Source organism: Ursus arctos, unplaced genomic scaffold (genome assembly GCF_023065955.2).
Source record: "Ursus arctos isolate Adak ecotype North America unplaced genomic scaffold, UrsArc2.0 scaffold_21, whole genome shotgun sequence".
NCBI lineage: Eukaryota > Metazoa > Chordata > Mammalia > Carnivora > Ursidae > Ursus > Ursus arctos.
In genome coordinates, this window is record NW_026622886.1 from 28,205,743 (window position 1) to 28,224,790 (window position 19,048).

General features: G+C 36.5%; 1 protein-coding gene across 1 annotated transcript in view; it reads right to left on the bottom strand.

The window, feature by feature from the left end:
* TMTC2 (transmembrane O-mannosyltransferase targeting cadherins 2) overlaps positions 1–19,048 on the bottom strand; it is a 769,045-nt gene that overhangs the window by 89,011 nt on the left and 660,986 nt on the right. Inside the window, exon 18 of the transcript XR_003316605.4 lies at positions 16,305–16,410. The gene's annotated coding sequence lies outside the window, so the exon portion shown is untranslated. The remainder of the gene's footprint in view (positions 1–16,304; positions 16,411–19,048) is intronic.

The window sequence follows — 19,048 nt, forward strand, 5'->3', positions numbered from 1 at the left end:
ATTGGTTCTCAGCAACCGTGCACTTACGAATCCTTTAAATACTGTGCCATTTCAAGATGCACCTCCTCGCTCCTGATGATTACACAGAAGCTGGAGGACATAAGGCTCTGTGGAAGAGTGTTTGCCTCTAAAGTTGCAGGTTCTTTTTATAATCATGCCAATGTATTTCTCTGTTCAGTAAAAAATAAAATGAAAAAAATATGTATATATAAAATTTTTGTTTGTAGTTACATGTAATACCAATACTCTGCTTTTCCTGATGACTGTCAGCTTCACTAGTCAGTTTTCTTATAATGTATTCAAGCTTAACTTTCGGAAGGTAATTGAACATATATATATATATATTTTTTTTTTTTCTTTGAGAAGATAGCCAGTTTTTCTTTGCCTAAGTTTTTTTTCCCCTGAAAGATAGGATAAAGTCCCTATCTCTCTGTGGTTCTATAAAACATTGTGTGTAATAGATTTATATATATTTTAAATATTATTTTTAAAAAAATTGTGTCCTCCCTCAAAGGAAACTGTGAACTTTTAGCAGGGGCAGGTAGAGTACAATGTAGAGACATTATTTCTTGTTCATCTTGTATTCTCAACACTTAACAAATTATTTTATAAAACGGTAGAATTTTAACCTGGCTTTCCCCAGGTAGACTGTGTTCAGAGTCATAATTCAAATGACACAGGCTTGCTCTATTTACTCGCATACTACAGGAATTCCAGCTTTCTATTGCGGAGTGTGGTTATATATGGTGGTGTCTTACATGGGCTCATCACAGTATTGCTGTTGCTTTCTCTGTAAAACTATTCGAGATAGAAGCCATACACTCTTGGTACCCTCTGGATACCATTTACAATGACAGTCTTCTTACTTTTGGCATTAATTTCCCAAAGCTACACCTTGAACTGCCAAAAAAGTGCTGCGTTCCCTTCAGTCAATACTGTTCATTTGCTACACCATTTTCCATGTAAAATGGGGACTGTGTTGTCTCCAAATGCAGACATTGTCATCATTAATTCACTTATCCAATAAACAAATATGTGTTGAATGTCTTCTATGTGCTAAGTACTTTCAAGGCACTGGCGATCAAACAAGGAACAAAACAGTAAAGTTAAAACAATAACCAAGATAGCAGAGGTATCTTTATAGCATTTATATCTAAGTGGGAGGAGAGAAGATAAATATTTGACAAATCTATGATTTTAAAGAGTAATATAGTACAGCCTGTGCTCCATATTTCAAATGTCTTACTTCCTTCAATCTGAGTCACAAGATGCCTTCATATTTTAAGGCTTCTGAAATCAAGTCGTGTATTACATTGCTAGGTAAATTTAATGCAGTGCATCCTTTTACATTGTTTTCTGTGCAATTTTGTTATTGAGAGTGTCTGTAATGAAGAATGGCTTCTTAAAATCAAAGAGATATTGCAGTATCCTCTGAAGACAATATCTTTAAGTTCTGCCTGCTGCACCTCTCATGAAGCATTGAAAACCAGTTTATTCGATTGACCTGAGGACTAGATAGCACACTGTCCACCACCTATCTTTCCCTAAGGTCCTGTATTCAAACATTTCCTGACCCAACCCTTTTAATCAGCTCAGGATATACATTCTTCATAGTCCTGTGTTACCTCTTTGTTAGATATATTCAGACATGCCTCAGACTTAACCAAAGGCTGCACTTAGGCTCAAACTGTAACACTTTACAGTTGGAAATTACCTTGTCTAACCTTTTTTTTTTTTTTTTTAATAGATAAGAGAACTAAAGGTTGAGATGTTCAAAGTTTACTCCAGTGTCAGGACTGGAGCACATACATTCCCAACTTGTAATCCATTTATCCTTCCACAAGACTAGACTACCAACTTACTTTTAATGCTTTTAAAATTCTTTTACTGTTGTCTCCAGACATTATTCTTCCCAAATAATGCAAAATCTTCAAAATGAAAACATGCAAAGCCTTGAAACAAGCTTTGAAAGATATTACTGGATGCCTTCTCTGTAGCGGGAATACAGGAAAAATGGGAATGTATAAAAAGCTGCCTAAGCCCTTGGGAATCACAGTCTCATGGACAACTGAATATCAAGCACTGAAATTTACGATTATCTTCAAACACTGCATGCTCGACAAGAATATATTAGTGTTATACAAACAATTTCTGTGAAATAATAACTTAAAGCGATTGTCAGTTATTCCACCATTCCAATAGGTGGAATCCTATTAAACACAAAGGACAATATAAATTCTGCATGATCTCTCAGCATAGGCCTCATGTTTGATGATAAAGAAGAAAAGTTATAGAAAATACACTACAGGGGACTTTATCTCACTAAAATTCATTTTCAGCCAAGCATTGGTAAAGCTAATAAAATTCTCCCTTTACAGAAAGGCCAAGAGTCACATCTATTTTCTCTTTCCTAATAGGCTGCATGCACCAAGGCATCAATGGAAAATGATGGTGGGAAATTCAGCTCGAATAAAAGATAATTTTTCTGAGAGTGCTGTGAGAAAACATGTGAAAGACTTTGGACTTTGTGATTATATTTTAAAGGCATCGAATATGAATAATGTTATGTTTTTATAAAAGAGCAAAAGAGGACACATATTTAGCATTAAGAGTTTTGGAAAAATGATTCACTTTTAACCACTCTTCAACCTTGGTCTCAGAATCATGATATTTGTCAAATATCACTTCAGAATTATCACAAGGAATTATATACACCATCAAGCAAATGTTTGATGGGAAATCTTGGGAAAGAGGGTTACGTTTCTAGGCCATCTTTGCTGAAGTTGGAATTCTACTTAATCCTTCTCCTGAAGACACTATTAAAAGAGCACTGTAAGGGGAGAAGCAGCTAATGAAATAAGCTTGAGACATTTCACACTTTTTTTCTCAAGACCAAAACGCTTACTCGCAAATGTGTTCCTTTGCTAGAGCTGCTGTAACAGAGCACCACAAGCTGGGCATCTCAGTACAATAGAAACGCATGGTCTCCCAGTTCTTAAGTCCAGAAGTCTGAAAAGAAGGTGTGGTCGAGGCCCTGATCCCTCTGGAGGTATACAGATGGCTGTTTCGGGCCTCTTTCCTAGCTTTTGGGAATTGTGTGGCTAGTGGCAGCATAACTCCAGTCCTCACATATTGCATAGCTATGTCCAAATTTCCCTTTTATAAGGTCACCAGTCATATTGGATTAGGGATCCTTCCTACTCCATGATAAACATATTCGATTTAATTAGTTACATCTGCAATGACCCTATTTCCAAATAAGGTCATTCTGAGGTCCTGGGGCTTAGGGCAACAACAAATAAATTTTTAGGAGACACATTTCAATCCATCAGAACATATTAAAATCTTTTGGAAAACCAATGAAGAATAACACTTAATTTGGTTTTATTTAAGCCAAATCATTTTTTTAGAACACCTCATTACTATATTCCTACCAGCATCTTATATAAAAGAGTATAAGAAAGAGGCAGAAGAGAAAATTGAGGCATAAAATTTAGAAAATACCAAAATTTAAGGTGATAATTACATGAATCAAAAATAAAATGTGAAAAGAAGTTGTGTAAATAACTGCTGAAGTAGAGAGACAGAACAATGAATGTAAAGGGAAGAAGAGATTTCAACACGAAGAGGATATTCGGTGGCGTAATGCCTGTATCAGTTGGCTTTTGCGGCATAACAGATCACCATAGATCGCGATAACTTAAAACAATAAGTATGCATATTTCTCATATCTGTGTCATTCAGTTAATCTATACAGAACTTGGCTGATCATTGCTTATTCACTCATGTATCTGTGGGTGGGTTTTGCTCCATGTGCCTCTCATTCTTTTTTGGGGATCAGTAGGTGCACCCAGTGTGTTCTCTTTATTGAATGCCAGAGATACAAGAGGGCAAGTAAAATTATCTAAGGCTTCTTGAAGCCTGGGCTTGAAACTTAACTACTTTGTTTCTGCGTCATTCTACTGGCCAAAGTAAATCACATAACTGAGCCCAGAATTAGACTGGGAGAGCATTCATCTTCACATCTGAAGGTACTTGTCCGCTGAGCATACCCCATGAGAGCTAAAGGCTGAAGGAAGCTTATTAGCCCTGTTCTACCACCCACAAATGCATCAGCTGCAAGATTTGTACATTTTAAATTTATCTCAACCTGCAGTTTCTTCTTTCAACAGCAATTGTGGGCCTTCAGGATGCTACTTCAAGCCAAGACCCAGAGAATCTAAAGGCTGCCCAAAGGAATGGCTGGTGCGTATGTTCATGTTTAACAGTGATATAAATAAAATGTCTGTTAATGGGTACTGAGCTGCAGATATTTAGGTCCATATACATAGGAACACACAACATAAGTATTTGCTCTACATACTGTTAAACTAAAATGTTGGCTCTTTAATATAACCTCCCTCTTTACTCTCTGATTCTACCTTCTACCCTTTAAGAACAGCCAATGTCTTCACCTCTTCTGGTGGACCACATATTCTGATATTCAATATGCTAAGGAACAATTCAATAATCTGAGATATGAAAGCTGAGGATATCACTGGCGAGATACATAACTCCTGTGAACATGTGGCCACATTTTATTGCATAAAATCAGCTATGGCATGGAAATGGAAAAGTCAATGCATAACAAATGAAAATACTTATTCATTCATCTAATATTTATTGAACACTTACTATATATCAAGGATTGTTCTAACTCTGGGGAGAAACCTTAGATCACTAAAACCATCCGTTTCATAGGACTTCTCATTATATCACATTAAATCAGCTCTGGCATAAGAAAAAATTCAATGCATAATAAGTTATGATACCTGTTTATTCATCTAATATTTACTGAGTGCCTATTATGTTTCATTTACTCATCTAGGCTCTGGAGATACTTCAGTAAACTCACATCTGAGTGGTAGTTACAAACAAAAAAATATACAAAAAATAACACCAGGTTACTAGTATAAAAGTGCTATGCAGAAAAGGTAAGCCAACTGAAAGAACAGACTGTGTGATAGCTGCTACTTTAGATAGGGCAATTCAGGAGGTCTTTGATGAAGTGATACCCGAGCAAAGTAAAAATTAAAAAGGGAGAGAGAAAACCAAGAGAATATCTGGGGAAAGAGTCTACCAAGGCAGAAATAACAGCAGATACAAAAGCCTTGCAGTGCTATTATGTTTGACCTATTTAAGAATATAAAGACCAGTCTGGCTATCAGAGAAGTAGTCTGCATCTAAATCAAGTAGGGAATCCATTAGAGGCCTTGTCAAGATTTGGAATTTCATCCTAAGGGTTAGATAAAGCCATGGGAAGTTTTGAAGAAGGGTCTAAGAGAATAGTTAGTCCTTTATTTTTGTTATTAATGCATGCTTTTCCTCTGTTCACCAAAGCTCTACAATCTGGAACCAATCAATTTACCTTCCAGATTTATCTCAACTACATTCTTCCATAAATCCTAATTCTCTAGGAAAAGATCCTGTCATTATTCCCCATTACTTCTGTCACTGCTTATCAAATCTACTCATCTTTCAAGGCCCCCAACGTTCAAATGCCACCTCCTTTACAAAGGAACATTTCTGATTGCAGAAATTTCTTCATCCTCGATATCTACATCCTTTTGCTCTCTCCATGAGTCTTTATTTCTGTGTTATTCCCTAGAAGCCCTGCTATTCAACACAACTGTCCAGTAATCAAAAACTTGATATATAAAAATGGAGAATTGTTAACATTGAGACATTCACATCATGAATATTTTATATTAAATTAAAATATGTAATTATACATTCATGAATATTTTAGTGTAGAGCCAAGATCTTTTCTTGGAGCGTGAGTCTATTGATTAGACTTCTGCATAATGGTCTTTCTTAAACCACACTCATAATATTTTGCCTACTGATCTCCATTTTCGTTAACACTGAGCAGCAACTTACAGAAACCTGTATAGTGATAAATGCCAAGGTAAAAATTCTTGATTTTTAAATTATTTTGTAGTCTTTTAGTCTCCTCTAGAATCCTGCTGCTCATAGTTCATGGACCATCATCATCATTATACCTTGGAACTCATTAGAAATTTAGCCTTAGGCTCTATACCAGAATTAATTCAGTATGAAATCACACTTGAACAAAATCTTTAAAAAAAAAAAAAAAAAAGGCGGTGGGGGTGAGGACACTCAGCTCAGTGGCTCAGTCAGTAAAGTGTCTCCCTTCAGCTCAAGCCCTGATACCGGTCCTGGGATCAAGCCCTGCATGGAGCCCTGCATCAGACTCCCCACTCAGTAGGGAGCCTACTTCTCCCTCTCTCTCTGCCACTCCTGCTTGTGCTCTTTCACTCAAATAAATAAATTAAATCTTTAAAAAAAATATCTCCAAGTGATTCTTGTAAACATAAAAACTGGATAAATGGTCTAGCACAAAATTAATTCAACTGCATTTACTTTTTTAAAATTGCCTTTATTACGTCTCTTCAAAATATTGAACTCCATTTTCATAGAAACAATTTTCTCACTTGATCTTTTTCTTCACTCATTTCATGTTCCATTGGTGTATGTATATGCAGAAAAGACTTATTCTAGCAGCCCGAAACTGCTGTCCTTAGAAAGTTGTGCTTGCAAATTTGGCCCTTGGCTGGTGTTAGGGAACTTGACAGGCAATTTCCTAGACTGGTAATAAAGTTGTCTCTAAATGGTAAAAGTGGCTCACTGTGCCTAATCTGTTTGTGCAAACACTATACTTCACAATGAACACCCGCTCTTCTGAGGGTCTGGAATTTCATTATGTGCTAGGTACAGAATGGCTAGGCGACTCTCAAAAACCCTGTCCTCCCAGGCTCATACGAACATCTCTGGCAGACAACACTTTACATGGGTTATCATAACTTGTTAGAGGAATTGAGAGTATCCTGTGTGATTCTATTGGGAGAGGACTCTTAGAAATTTGTGCCAGGCCTCCTCCTAACTTTGTGCTATGCACTTTTTCCATTTCCTGACTTTGTATTCTTTCACTGTAATAAATCTTAACTGTGATTTCAACTAAGTGTGATTACAACTATATTAAGTCTTTCTACAAAAACACCCAATGTGAGCGCAATCTTGGGGACCCAGAACATAGTATGATTCTAAATTAAAATACCATGTCAGTAAAGCAAATTTTGGAGCACATATAACTGATTTTTAGTAAGGATACAATTCAATTCGTGAGAACAAAAGTACATGGATATTTAAGAGTCACCATGGGCAATAAGTGCATCCCAGATATAAATCAGCATATTTTCAAAGAGATGAGGTGCTATTGGTTAATTCAGCAGAGAAATAAAGCTCTCCTGAAGGCAAGATCCAAGCTTTGCAGACCTATATACCCCCCACAGAATAGAACACTGTGCCCTACACAAAATAAGCTGTCAGAAATTATTAATTAAAATAATTCTTTAACCATTTAGAACCTTGAGTTACATTTTAAGATAAAAGATTTACTAAGATATATCTTAATAAAAGGAACAAGTAAGATGCATAGATAAATCCACATTTGGCCTATATTTTTAGAAAGAAAAATATACTATATTTTCAGTTTTTACTTACCAGTTTAATATGAAAAGATATCAGTTTTTTCTCAAGATACATCAAAGTATTTATTTGGTCTTTATTTTGGTAAATTTGGCTGCCCATTTCTGATCTTATGAGTTTTTTTTAAAGCATTAATATTTTATTTTTTTATAATAATATTTTTTATTATACTATGTTACGGTTTTTATTCTAGTTCACTAAAGCCCTCGAAGGCAAAGAAAATCACAGGGGTATTCCTACTCCAAAACAAATCTGACATTCCCCAAAGCCCTCACTCTTCTTAACTTGTCAACAGATTCAGTTCAATTTTTGTATGGATAAAAAAGTTGAGCTCTGAAAGCTAAATACCCCAGGAAGCTATGATCCTTCTACGTTGGTTTGAAGGACTTTGCCATTTAGACAAGTAAATGACTCCGTTTAGAAACAATTATTATGGCTTACTATAAAAATCAAGAACAATTGTTAAAATGTTGATTTATCATAATGTAGGTAAAATTGCTTCACTTTGCTGTTAACATGATTTCCCACAGCCTTTGGTCACCCAGAGAGGGTTAGCCTAAAAACATTAACTTAGAATGGTCTCTGATATACATGTGCTAAAAATCATCTCATTATTATTTTTTTTTCTGAATTTGGACCCTTTGAATACCTAGACATCTGGTACCAAGTCTACGTGATTATAATTTTAACTGAATCCTCAAAATTACTGGTCAACTTCAACTTGTATTGGGCCAACATAAGTAACCCTGTGGAATGAAGTACTGTTAAGTACAATTTTCCACCTATTTTGATGCAGAATATTTTGTACTTATCATATATAAAAGATTACAAAATGCTGTCCTGCTAAAGACATTTAGAACATGGATTGACAAGAAAAATTATAAATTATAGATTCCATTTTAAATTAAATAAAACCATATCTTCCTATATGATTTTTTTCCCCTTGCTCTTAACCACAGATTTCACAAAAATGTTGGCATGCTGAAACAATTTAAGATATGTATATTTTTAAGGGGAAAAAGAGCGTTTCCTGTTATCCCAAGGAACAATGAAAATGGATTTTACATGAGGCATTTTTCATTCAAATGCTAATAAGTTTAGGACAATTTATAAATTCTAGAGTAACTATTTTAAATTAAACTGAGAACTATGCAGAAAAAAATCTTTTATTCAGATGTGAAATCTAACACATCAATTCAGAGCCCAGACCAGTTGATGCATAAAGGGAGTAAATAAATATCTCTTGAATAAAGGAATAATTAAAGTATTGATGAATAAATGAATGAATGGGTGAATTAGAGATTTTTAGAGGTCAGGATTAAAGATCCTGACCTGTCTGAAACTGTAAAATTTACTAGGAAAAAAAGAAAAGGCATCTACATATAGCACATTTATGCCTTTAACATATTGTTAAAATAACACAGACATTGGGATGCTGGAGAACAGAACATTATGTTATATAGTAATTATTTATAATGTGTAATTTTCCCCTCAGTTCTTAATATCTAAATCAAGCAAGAAAGATACTACCATACTATCAGAGCTGTTTCTAATCATGGGTTTAATTACCAACATCTATCAATAGTACCAAACATATTTGTTTGTGGAACATGCATGCATATGTCAGAATTCTCAATTTCTTCTAAATGTATTTTTTTTTAAATCCCTCTAAGGGTCTTAGCTAGTCACTATACTCACTTTTAAAATAGGAAAACTGGACAAGAGGTAATTATAGGAGTCATAAAGAGGTTTGAATGAAGTAGAAAATTACGTAATGAAAGATATTGCACAACGTGATGTAAAGGTGTTATTTATTCTTATAGTCACCAATGCTCTGTATTGTAAAATGATCCAAGATTACAAAGTGTTTTTACAAATCCTGATAGGGAATTTTTTTAAATTTTAGATTTTAACTCTGGAAAAATTCAAAAGAAAGAAACAAGTGCATCAATCATAAATGTTAAACCACTCAGTTCTTCTGTCAAAGAAAAAAACATCAGTAGACTATCTTTGAAAAATACAAGGCCTTGGGGCACCTGGGTGGCTCAGTCGGTTAAATGTCTGCCTTCAGCTCAGGTCATGATCCCAGGGTCCTGGGATCGAGCCCTGCATCAGGCTCCCCGCTCAGCAGAGAGCCTGCTTCTCCCTCTCCCTCTGTTGCTCCCCCTGCTTGTGCTCTCTCTCTCTCTCAAATAAATAAATAAAATCTTAAAAAAAAGAAGAAAAATACAAGGCCTGAAAAAATACAGAGAATAAGATACGTTTTTTTCTCCAATTTCGAAGTCTGAGATCTACATGTAATACATCAGCTTCAATTTATTTCCATTCCTGACTTTCTCAAATACTCATTAGTTAATCCCGATGTTTCCTCCCAAATTAGTATTTTAATGTTCTTACACATCTTGTAGGAGGGATATTTCCACTACTATCATTTTCTAGTGGAGGAGAATGATGCAACTCAGTCTGTGCCTTGGGATAATCCTTTTCACTTGTCTTCCGTTTTGGCATAAACTAGGTTAAAATGCCCACTTTGGCATCTGAATAGAAAGTCTGGACAACATATATGAACTGAATACATAAAGAGATACTACATATTATTGCTCATGAAGAGAAGGATCATTCCTCAAACAATGCTAGAAAAATTAACTGAGAATTTGAAATATACATTTTTTAAATCTTTGCATAATGATATACCTCAAACTAAAATTGTATGTGGCATGTAATGATCTGGTTGTAAAATCAGCAATATTGGATTTTTGGCAAGGCAGAGGCCTAGGGCAATTTTGCAGGCCTCGGCCCCTTGAAACCATCAAGGCTGTGTCTTCCATTTTCATCTCTACATTTCTTTGCATTCTGGCCTAATTCTCTTTTGCTGCTAAGAGTTATCTTCTGCTAGTTAGGCATGGCATCAACAACTACCAGGCTCAAATTTTCACACCTTAATGACAGAGCTGAAGAAGCTCTCCCTCCACCAAAAGCTTGAAATCTCCCAGGAAAGAGGTATGTGTGCCTGGCTGGGCTTGAGTTCATGACCAACTCTCAAACCACTGCTGTGGCCAGGGAGCAAATGCTGTAGAAAATATGTCAGTTCCAATTTGGACTACAAGCTAAGGTTAAGATGAAGTTACTCTGTCCCAAAGAGGGAAAGATGCTAGCAATCAAAACAATGCAGTTGTAGCAGGAATGTCCAACATTCTTTACATTAACCCTGTAAATCTGCCTATGGGCAAACTTAAAACATAGGGTTATGTATACACGCTTATACGACATGTGAGCATAGGCCAAGTTACTTCATTTCTTGAAGTCTCCTTTTTCACCTATAAACTGGGATTCATAGTTGTCTGTTTCTTCTAAAATGATCATTCCGAAATCAAAATACAGACTATCTTTAAAGTGACAAGGTCTTACCTTGATATGAAAATTATGATTCACAATTTATTACTACTGTTCAAAATCTAAATGTATACAATCTGTATTCACTTTGAAATAATTCTGTTAAACCCTACTTAAATATAATTTTTTAAATGATGTGCTTTGGGCTATTAGATTTGTTAATAATAATGCCATTAATTATTTTGATATCCTGGATCATACTGGCATATGCAGTTGTAGAACATCAGCATATGAAGTTGTAAATGAATACATATATGGTATATAGATAGCCCAGTAGTAACTCAAGAAGAAAACGGAGATGTCCTAGCTACAAGTAGCACCCACTAAGAGACCTATGAATCAGGACACCCTGTACCTTGTAACCCAGCTCACCCTCAGCTCAATGTAGGCTCATTACTGAGCTCAAGGGAAATCAACAGAGGAAACTCTCACTAAACTCACCATAATACAAAGAAATAAGAAATAACTGTTGTTTGAAACCATTAAGTATGGGGTAGATTTTTACATAGAAATAGATAACTGTTAAGGAAATCTTATGCAGCTCTATAGTAGTTTTGGGTACCTAAAAATTGTAGAATTTGAAACACAGAGAAAATAAGATGCTAGAAAATGAGAAAAGTATGCCATTTTAAATATATATAATTCACCTGAAGTGTTTTTCAACTTTACTTCCACTTTTTCCCCCCTAAGCCTTTGCTGTTTTGATTTTCTGAAACCAAGAACTAGTTTTATTTACATAATACCTCTTGGGAAGGTTTAACAAAAAACTCCTCCAATATTCTTCATATGTCTCTCAAGCTACGTGTGTGTGTGTGTGTGTGTGTGTATTTAATGCTCAAGATTTTGGCAACTTCTGTTGAATATACTGATAGTTCAATGTTCCTTCTATACATGTGGCAAGAGTTAGTATAATGGTGTCCATGATCCTTGATTATTGGATTAATACATTGTTCAATGTATTCTGCTTTTAAGTGAAAGATATAGATCTTCAACACTGAAGCTTTGTATGAATAGATCTAAATTGAATGGAGAGTTGAGGCAGTTGTCTGGCTAATAATTCCCAAACTCTACTATTGAGGAAAAAGTAGAGGTTTAAGGTTTAAAAATTTCAGATGGCTGTCTACAATGATTCAATCATCCAGCTTTCCAATTCATTCTTTTTTGCAAACATGATTTAGGTCTGTTTGATAAAGAATAATACCTTTAAATACATCTGTATCCATATAACAAAATGGAGTGAAGTGGTTATCTATTTTACTTGGTCTACTATCGGCAATTGTGTATTTATTTTTTAAATATATAGGAAAATTGCCTCCTTTCTGTTCTTTACCTTGAGAAGATGCCACAGTAGGGTGATGTTATACATATTCAATTTAAAAACATAAACATTTGAAATGGAGTTAAGAATTCTTTATAATTGATTTAGGACTAGAAGACACTGGAGAATACCAGCTACCATATATTTAAACACGACTGATTTTAACCCACTAGTTACCTTGTAAGAGAGGGAAAATAATGGTTATATCTGTTGTTCTATTCTTAGGGCACAATATTGACTTTGCCATTAATTCTTTTGACATTAACTCATTACCTCTGTGACATTCACAGGAAGCATATTTTCTTTTCCCCTAAAAGAGATTGTATGTAATGTGAAAAATGAAAGAAAAAATCTGACAAATTTCCAATTAATATGATTGACACATAAAGTCTAACAATAAAAATCAGGAGCCAAACATAGCTTTTCTCATGAATAATGTACAAAATAATTTGATCAGTCCCTAATATGTCACCAATGTACTCAATTTTCAAATTCCTTGATCACTCCTTGGTCCTCCTATGACTATAGCACCAAGTAGCAACCGATCATTAACCCACATTTTTTCCACTGACTTTCCAATAAGTGTTGTTTTTTTTTTTTTTTTTTTTTTTTTAAACTGAAGAGAGGAAGGGAAGGAGGAAGGGAAAGAGACAGTGGGGGTGGGGGGTTGGGAGGGAGAAAGGAAGAGGCAGAGAGAGAGAGAACACTCCTGACTTGGCTTTCCAACATTATTTACACCTAAATCTCTCACCAACAGAGGAATCCCCTTTGAAAGATTATGAGTGAAGCCTCATAGTGACAGCATAGTCTACTCCTTTCATTCACTTAACCAAACTCTCCCTGCTTGTTATCAATTGTTACTATACATTTTGAATTAACTGAGTCATAATTTATGCATATTGTACCAGAATAAATATTAATCATGTTCCCTTTTACTATCAAAAGTGTTCAAGTTTCAATAATAACATAGGCCATCCAATGAATAGCTTTTCCCCTGTGATTCCATTTCTCATGAATATATATCTCCTTTCAGATATTCTCCTCAGTCAAGAGGAGGAAAGTAAGTCAATAGTGCTGTGATTTTCCTCCATCCCTTCCTTTTTCCTTATCTTTTCTCTCAACCAGTTCCTTAATTCTATCCATCCCTCCCTTATTTATCTTTCAGGGAAAGACCAGATGTATCCTTGATTGTATAACCACTTGCTGTAACAGAAAAAGTATTATTTAACAGGAAGTTGAGGATGAACTCTTGTGTTGGAGGCAACCTTGCCTGAACTTCCTTAGCACTGGTTTCCTCACTTGTAAAAGGAAAATAGTAAGCTATCCATCTCATAAGGGAGTGGTAAGAATGTGTCATAAAACTGTTTTAAAACTGTAAAATAATTAAAATGTATACTTTGATTTACATTACAAATTAAAGCTCGCTTAATCTAAGGGCAAAAAGTAATTTTTCACTATTGATTTTCTGGAAGTTAACCAATTTTGAGTCATTTTTCAGGAATTGTAAGTAAACTGTTAGTTTTATAACACATTTCTCAGATTTCTGAGAATTACAGAATATAAGCATTGGAAGGGACCCTAAAAATGACACGTAGTGAGGAAGGAGTGGAGGGGGAAAGAAGGAAGGAAGAAAAGTGGAAATAAGACAGAAAGAAAGAACTATCATACCTAGAAAAATGGAAAAAAATTTCAAATTAAATCCTAATAATTGAATGATAATGGCTTATATAAGGCCACATTATTTTTTTACATAAAAAATAAAAATATACTTGAAAACAGTGCAAAGGGTGAATTCTCAAAGATTTATAAAGGATAACAGATACACAACTATCCTGAGGCTCAATTAAGACAATTCCTTCATTACACTTGAAATTTTGCATCATATGTTACACTTCAAACATAATAAACTCTCAAAACATGTTTGCAGTCAAATAATATAAAATTCTTAGCTAGGGGGAAGGTTAACAATAAAAAGCCAATAGAAAAGTAGACTTTAACATTTTGATATAGCATAATTTAAATATTAATTTAAATGGTCAATAAATATTCTCTAATATTCAGGTTCAACAACAAATATCTGACGTATGTATCCTACATACAAGATAATTTGGAAGAAGTAATTGATACCTCACAAATTATATACAGTCAGTTTGAGAAGAAAGAACATTTACGTTGAAAGTTATATTTTCTTTCAAAAAAGTGGTGTTTATACTTCTGAGTAATTTAAACTATCAGGGACTATATTTGCCCTCTTTCCCCCAAAACCATGAGAAATGGGAATAATAGAAGAAACAATGGTAAAGACATTGGATATCAAGTGACAAAGGATAACTGTCTCTGAGTCACAAGCAATAAATGAGGTAAGCCTTGAGACTCCAGCCATATACTATATTCAGAGACTTTTCAGGCCATGACAGAAAGAGGGTGATCCAGATGGAATCCCACAGTCTCCCTGAATTGAGGATGTGGAGCTGAGAGCCAGGGCAGAGTACCAGTGAGGAGAGGGTTGCACAGAGTAAGAACCCCAGAGATCTGCAGAGGCTCCTCCTCCAATATTCAGCAGAGTACTAAGCAGCATGTGTGTATGAGGAAATTATACAAAGCCAGAGAAGAGCCACACAAAAGAATTAGAGGAAAATACTCAGAGCACACACAAGGACAGAAATAATATGTGTCAGGGGCGCCTGGGTGGCACAGCGGTTAAGCAGCTGCCTTCGGCTCAGGGCGTGATCCCGGCGTTCTGGGATCGAGCCCCACATCAGGCTCCTCCGATATGAGCCTGCTTCTTCCTCTCCCACTCCCCCTGCTTCTGTTCCCTCTCTCGCTGGCTGTCTCTCTCTCTGTCAGATAAATAAAATCTTCAAAAAAAAAAAAAAAGAAAAAAAAAAAAGAAATAATATGTGTCCCTTAGCTAGAAGGACCTCTAATTAATAGGGCATTGGGAAAAGTGCTCAGAAAATTTTGCCTGAGGAGTGGGGAATAAATAATTAACCATATACTACACACTGCTTTGGTCCTACCTAATAAATCTTAAAAGCAAAATCTGAAAATTTATCAGTTTTCCACCCTGTCCCAGAACAATGTTCAAGAATACTTTTCGGTATATAAAAAAATATCAGCCCCTAACATGGTAAAATCACAATGTCTGTATCTGAACAACATATTGAAGAGCACAAGAAACAGTATGTTGCTAACTACATTTTTCCCATTATGCAAATTTACTTTAATAAAAATGACTTCTCCTCCCAGAAAGATGAAGTAGAAGTAATTTTAAGTATAACTAAAAACTCTGAACATATATAAAACAAATATAAAAAGACCTTGAAAAATAAAGAGGAAAAGTCCAACTTGCTAGGGAAATAAAAATTGAAGGAATGACGTGGTAGTAATTTCCGTGGGTTTTTGTTTAGCCTTATTATATTACGAACATGATGCTAGAGAAGCCAACAAACTACAGAAAGAATATTTATGTAGAAAGTTATTTTTGAAAAAAATAAGATGGGATTGATGCCTCTGGCAAATTTGGAGTATCAGGTACTAGATTTACTCTCCTACCTAAAACCACATGAAAAACAGGCAAAATGTAGGAAAGACTGACTCTAAGATATTAGGTATCATGTGACAAAGGTATGTAAACAAACACACACAACCCCAAAGGCAGCCTGTGTTCTCTAACGATAGGACAAGGAAAGGAGAAGTCTAGCAAGAAAAAAATTTTAGATAGCAACTGTTCTAGTCCAGCCAAACACCACAGGAAAAACAAAAACAAACTGCAGCCACATATTCATTGACTCCAGAAGAGGCTGAGTTCAGAGTTTAGACTTCCAGCCTCCCAGCATGCAATGAGTCATCCCAGCTCCCTCTCCATGACTGCCAGGGTCATGGAGGAAACTAGGACTTTTATCCCTTTTAGGTGGTAATAAGCCTTACCCCATGTGGTAGAAATGAAAATTACCAAGTGAGCAGAAACAAGTAATTTGTTTCTTCAGCCAAGGTGATACCAGTGGAATCCCAATGGGGAGCTAGAACTCCCACTCACACTCACCAATAATGAAGAGACATTCTCTTTTGTGTCAATAGAGGCTGTATATGGAATCCTCAGTTGCAGTCCACCAAGTAGTAATCATGTGATGCCACACCTGCACCCTTGCCTATGGAAGTGAGGTCAGAGAAAGGCAGTCAAAATAGAAGTTTTGAACAAGATCCCAATACTCATAACATTAAAATAATCCAGATTTCAATTTAAATCACTTATCATTCTCAAGAACCAGGAAAATTTCAACTTGAATTAAAAGAAAAAAAAAGACAAATAAAAGGTGCCAAGACCAATATAGGAGATAAGTTTCAATTATCTGTCAAAGACTTAAAGCAGACATCGTAAAAATGCTTCAGTGGGCAAGCACAAGCATGCTTAAAAAAACAAATGGAAAAAAAAAGAAATTGTCAATAATGATATTAAAAAGTATCAGAAAAAAATAGAAGATGTAAAAAAGAAGTAACTGTAGAACTAAAAAATACAATAACAAAAAACTTAATGGATGGGATCAACAATCAAGTTAATAAAGAATCTGAGAAGGAGGAAAAAAGATGGCGGAGGAGTAGGGGACCCTATTTCAACTGGTCCCCTGAATTGAGCTGGATATCTACCAGACCATCCCGAACACCCAAGAAATCAGCCTGAGATGTAAGAAGATACATCTGGATCTCTACAAACGAACATCTCTGGCGCTGGGTATCAAGGTAGGAAGTGGGGAGCCATGAATCTGCGCACAGATATCAGAAGAAAAACTGAAGGGGAGGGAGCCACTGCGCTCGGGTGCCAGGAAGCAGTTAGCCACCCGCACTGGGGAGCAGGCCGGACTTGTGGACCATTACCTGCCAAGAAACCAGACTGAATCCGGGAGTTCAGGAGCATGCACTCAAACCAGTCTGAAACCAGGAACTCAGAAGCTGTGAACCAGCCGGAAAACTGGAGCTCCGGAGCGCATGCGCAAACCAGACTGAAACCGGGATCTCCAGAGTGCGCGCTCGAAACAGACAAACCAGGAGCTCGTGAGCGCGTGCAGGAACCAGGGTGGCTGGCGGTGTCAGAAAGCCAAAGGGAAGAGACGTGCCGGCCCTGGGAGCGAGGACTGGGAGAATGGCTGTGGGGCACACAACCCAGGACACTGTGGGGTTTTTAGCAGCACCGAAAAACACAGAGTTAGTAGAGTGGCGAGGAGAGTTCAGTGAAGAGCACACTGCAGAGCTCTCGGTTTTGAGACAGAGATTTGGATATGGTCACTGCTGCTCTGACCCTCTGAAGAGTAACAGAAAGCTGCCAGGGAAAGCAGCCAGAGAACAAAAGCCCCCAAAAACCAGTTCTCACTGTGCCCATTCCCCCCACCCCCTGGGGACAGAGTAACTATACCCAAACAGGGTGGCCTAAGTATCAGTGCAGCAGGCCCCTCTTCCAGAAGGCAGGCTGAAAAAACAAGAAACCCAAATCCCTGAGGTCCCTATAAAACAATGCATCTTGCTTGGGTCCTGGTCAATAATTTGGGCTCTGTACATCTCCGCAACAACACCTCATCAGAATACCAAGGAGGAGGAACACAGAATCAAGGAAAGAAACAGACTGTGGCCTCTGCCACAGAACTAATGGGTATGGATATAACCAAATTGTCAGAAATGGACTTCAGAATAACAATGATCAAGATGATGTGTAGGCTTGAAAAAAAATATTAACGAAAATATTAATGAGAATATAGAATCTTGAAGGGCAGAAATGAGAGCAAATTTGGCGGAAATTAAGAATGCTATAAATCAAATGCAGTCTAAATGGGAAGCTCTGACTGCCAGGGTAAACGAGGCAAAAGAACAAATTAGTGAGTTGGAGGATGAGAGGATAGAAAAGAAGGAAAAAAGATGGAACGTGGCTTAAGGAATTTCATTTTTAAGAAATAATACTATGGAAGATTACTGACTCAATCAAATGTTCCAATGTCAGAATCATCAGCATCCCAGAGGGGGTGGAGAAAGAGTGAGGTCTAGAAGAGATATTTGAACAAATTGCAGCTGAGAACTTCCCTAATCTGGCGAAGGAAACAAGCATTTGTGTCCAAGAGGCAGAGTGGACCCCTCCCAAAATCAATGAGAACAGACCAACACCACGTCACATAAGAGTACAATTCACAAATCTTAGATCCAAGGAAATAATCTTGAAAGTGGCAAGGGGGAAGAGATTACTTACGAACAGAGGGAGGGACATCAGAAAAATGTCAGACCTGTCTACAGAGACCTGGCAAGCCAGAAAAAGCTGGCAAGGCATAATCAGAGCATTAAGTGAGAAGAACATGCAGCCAAGGATACTATATCCAGCTAGGCTGTCATTCAGAATGGATGGAGAGACAAGGAGCTTCCAAGACCGGCAGAAACTGAAATACTATATGACCACCAAGCCAGCCCTACAAGATACATTAAGGAGGGGTGCTATAAAAGTAAAAAGACCCCAAGAGTGATACGGAGCAGAAATTTACAATCTAGAGAAACAAAGACTTCACAGGCAGCATGACATCATTAAAATCATATCTCTCAATAATCACTCTCCATGTGAATGGCCTAAGTGCTAACATAAAATGCCACAGGGTTGCAGACTGGATAAAAAGACATGACTCATCCAATGTTGTCTACAAGAGATTCACTTTGAACCTAAAGATACATCCAGACTGAAAGTGAAGGGATGGAGAACAATTCCTCATGCCAACGGACCTCAAAAGAAAGCTGGGGTAGCAATTCTCATATCAGACA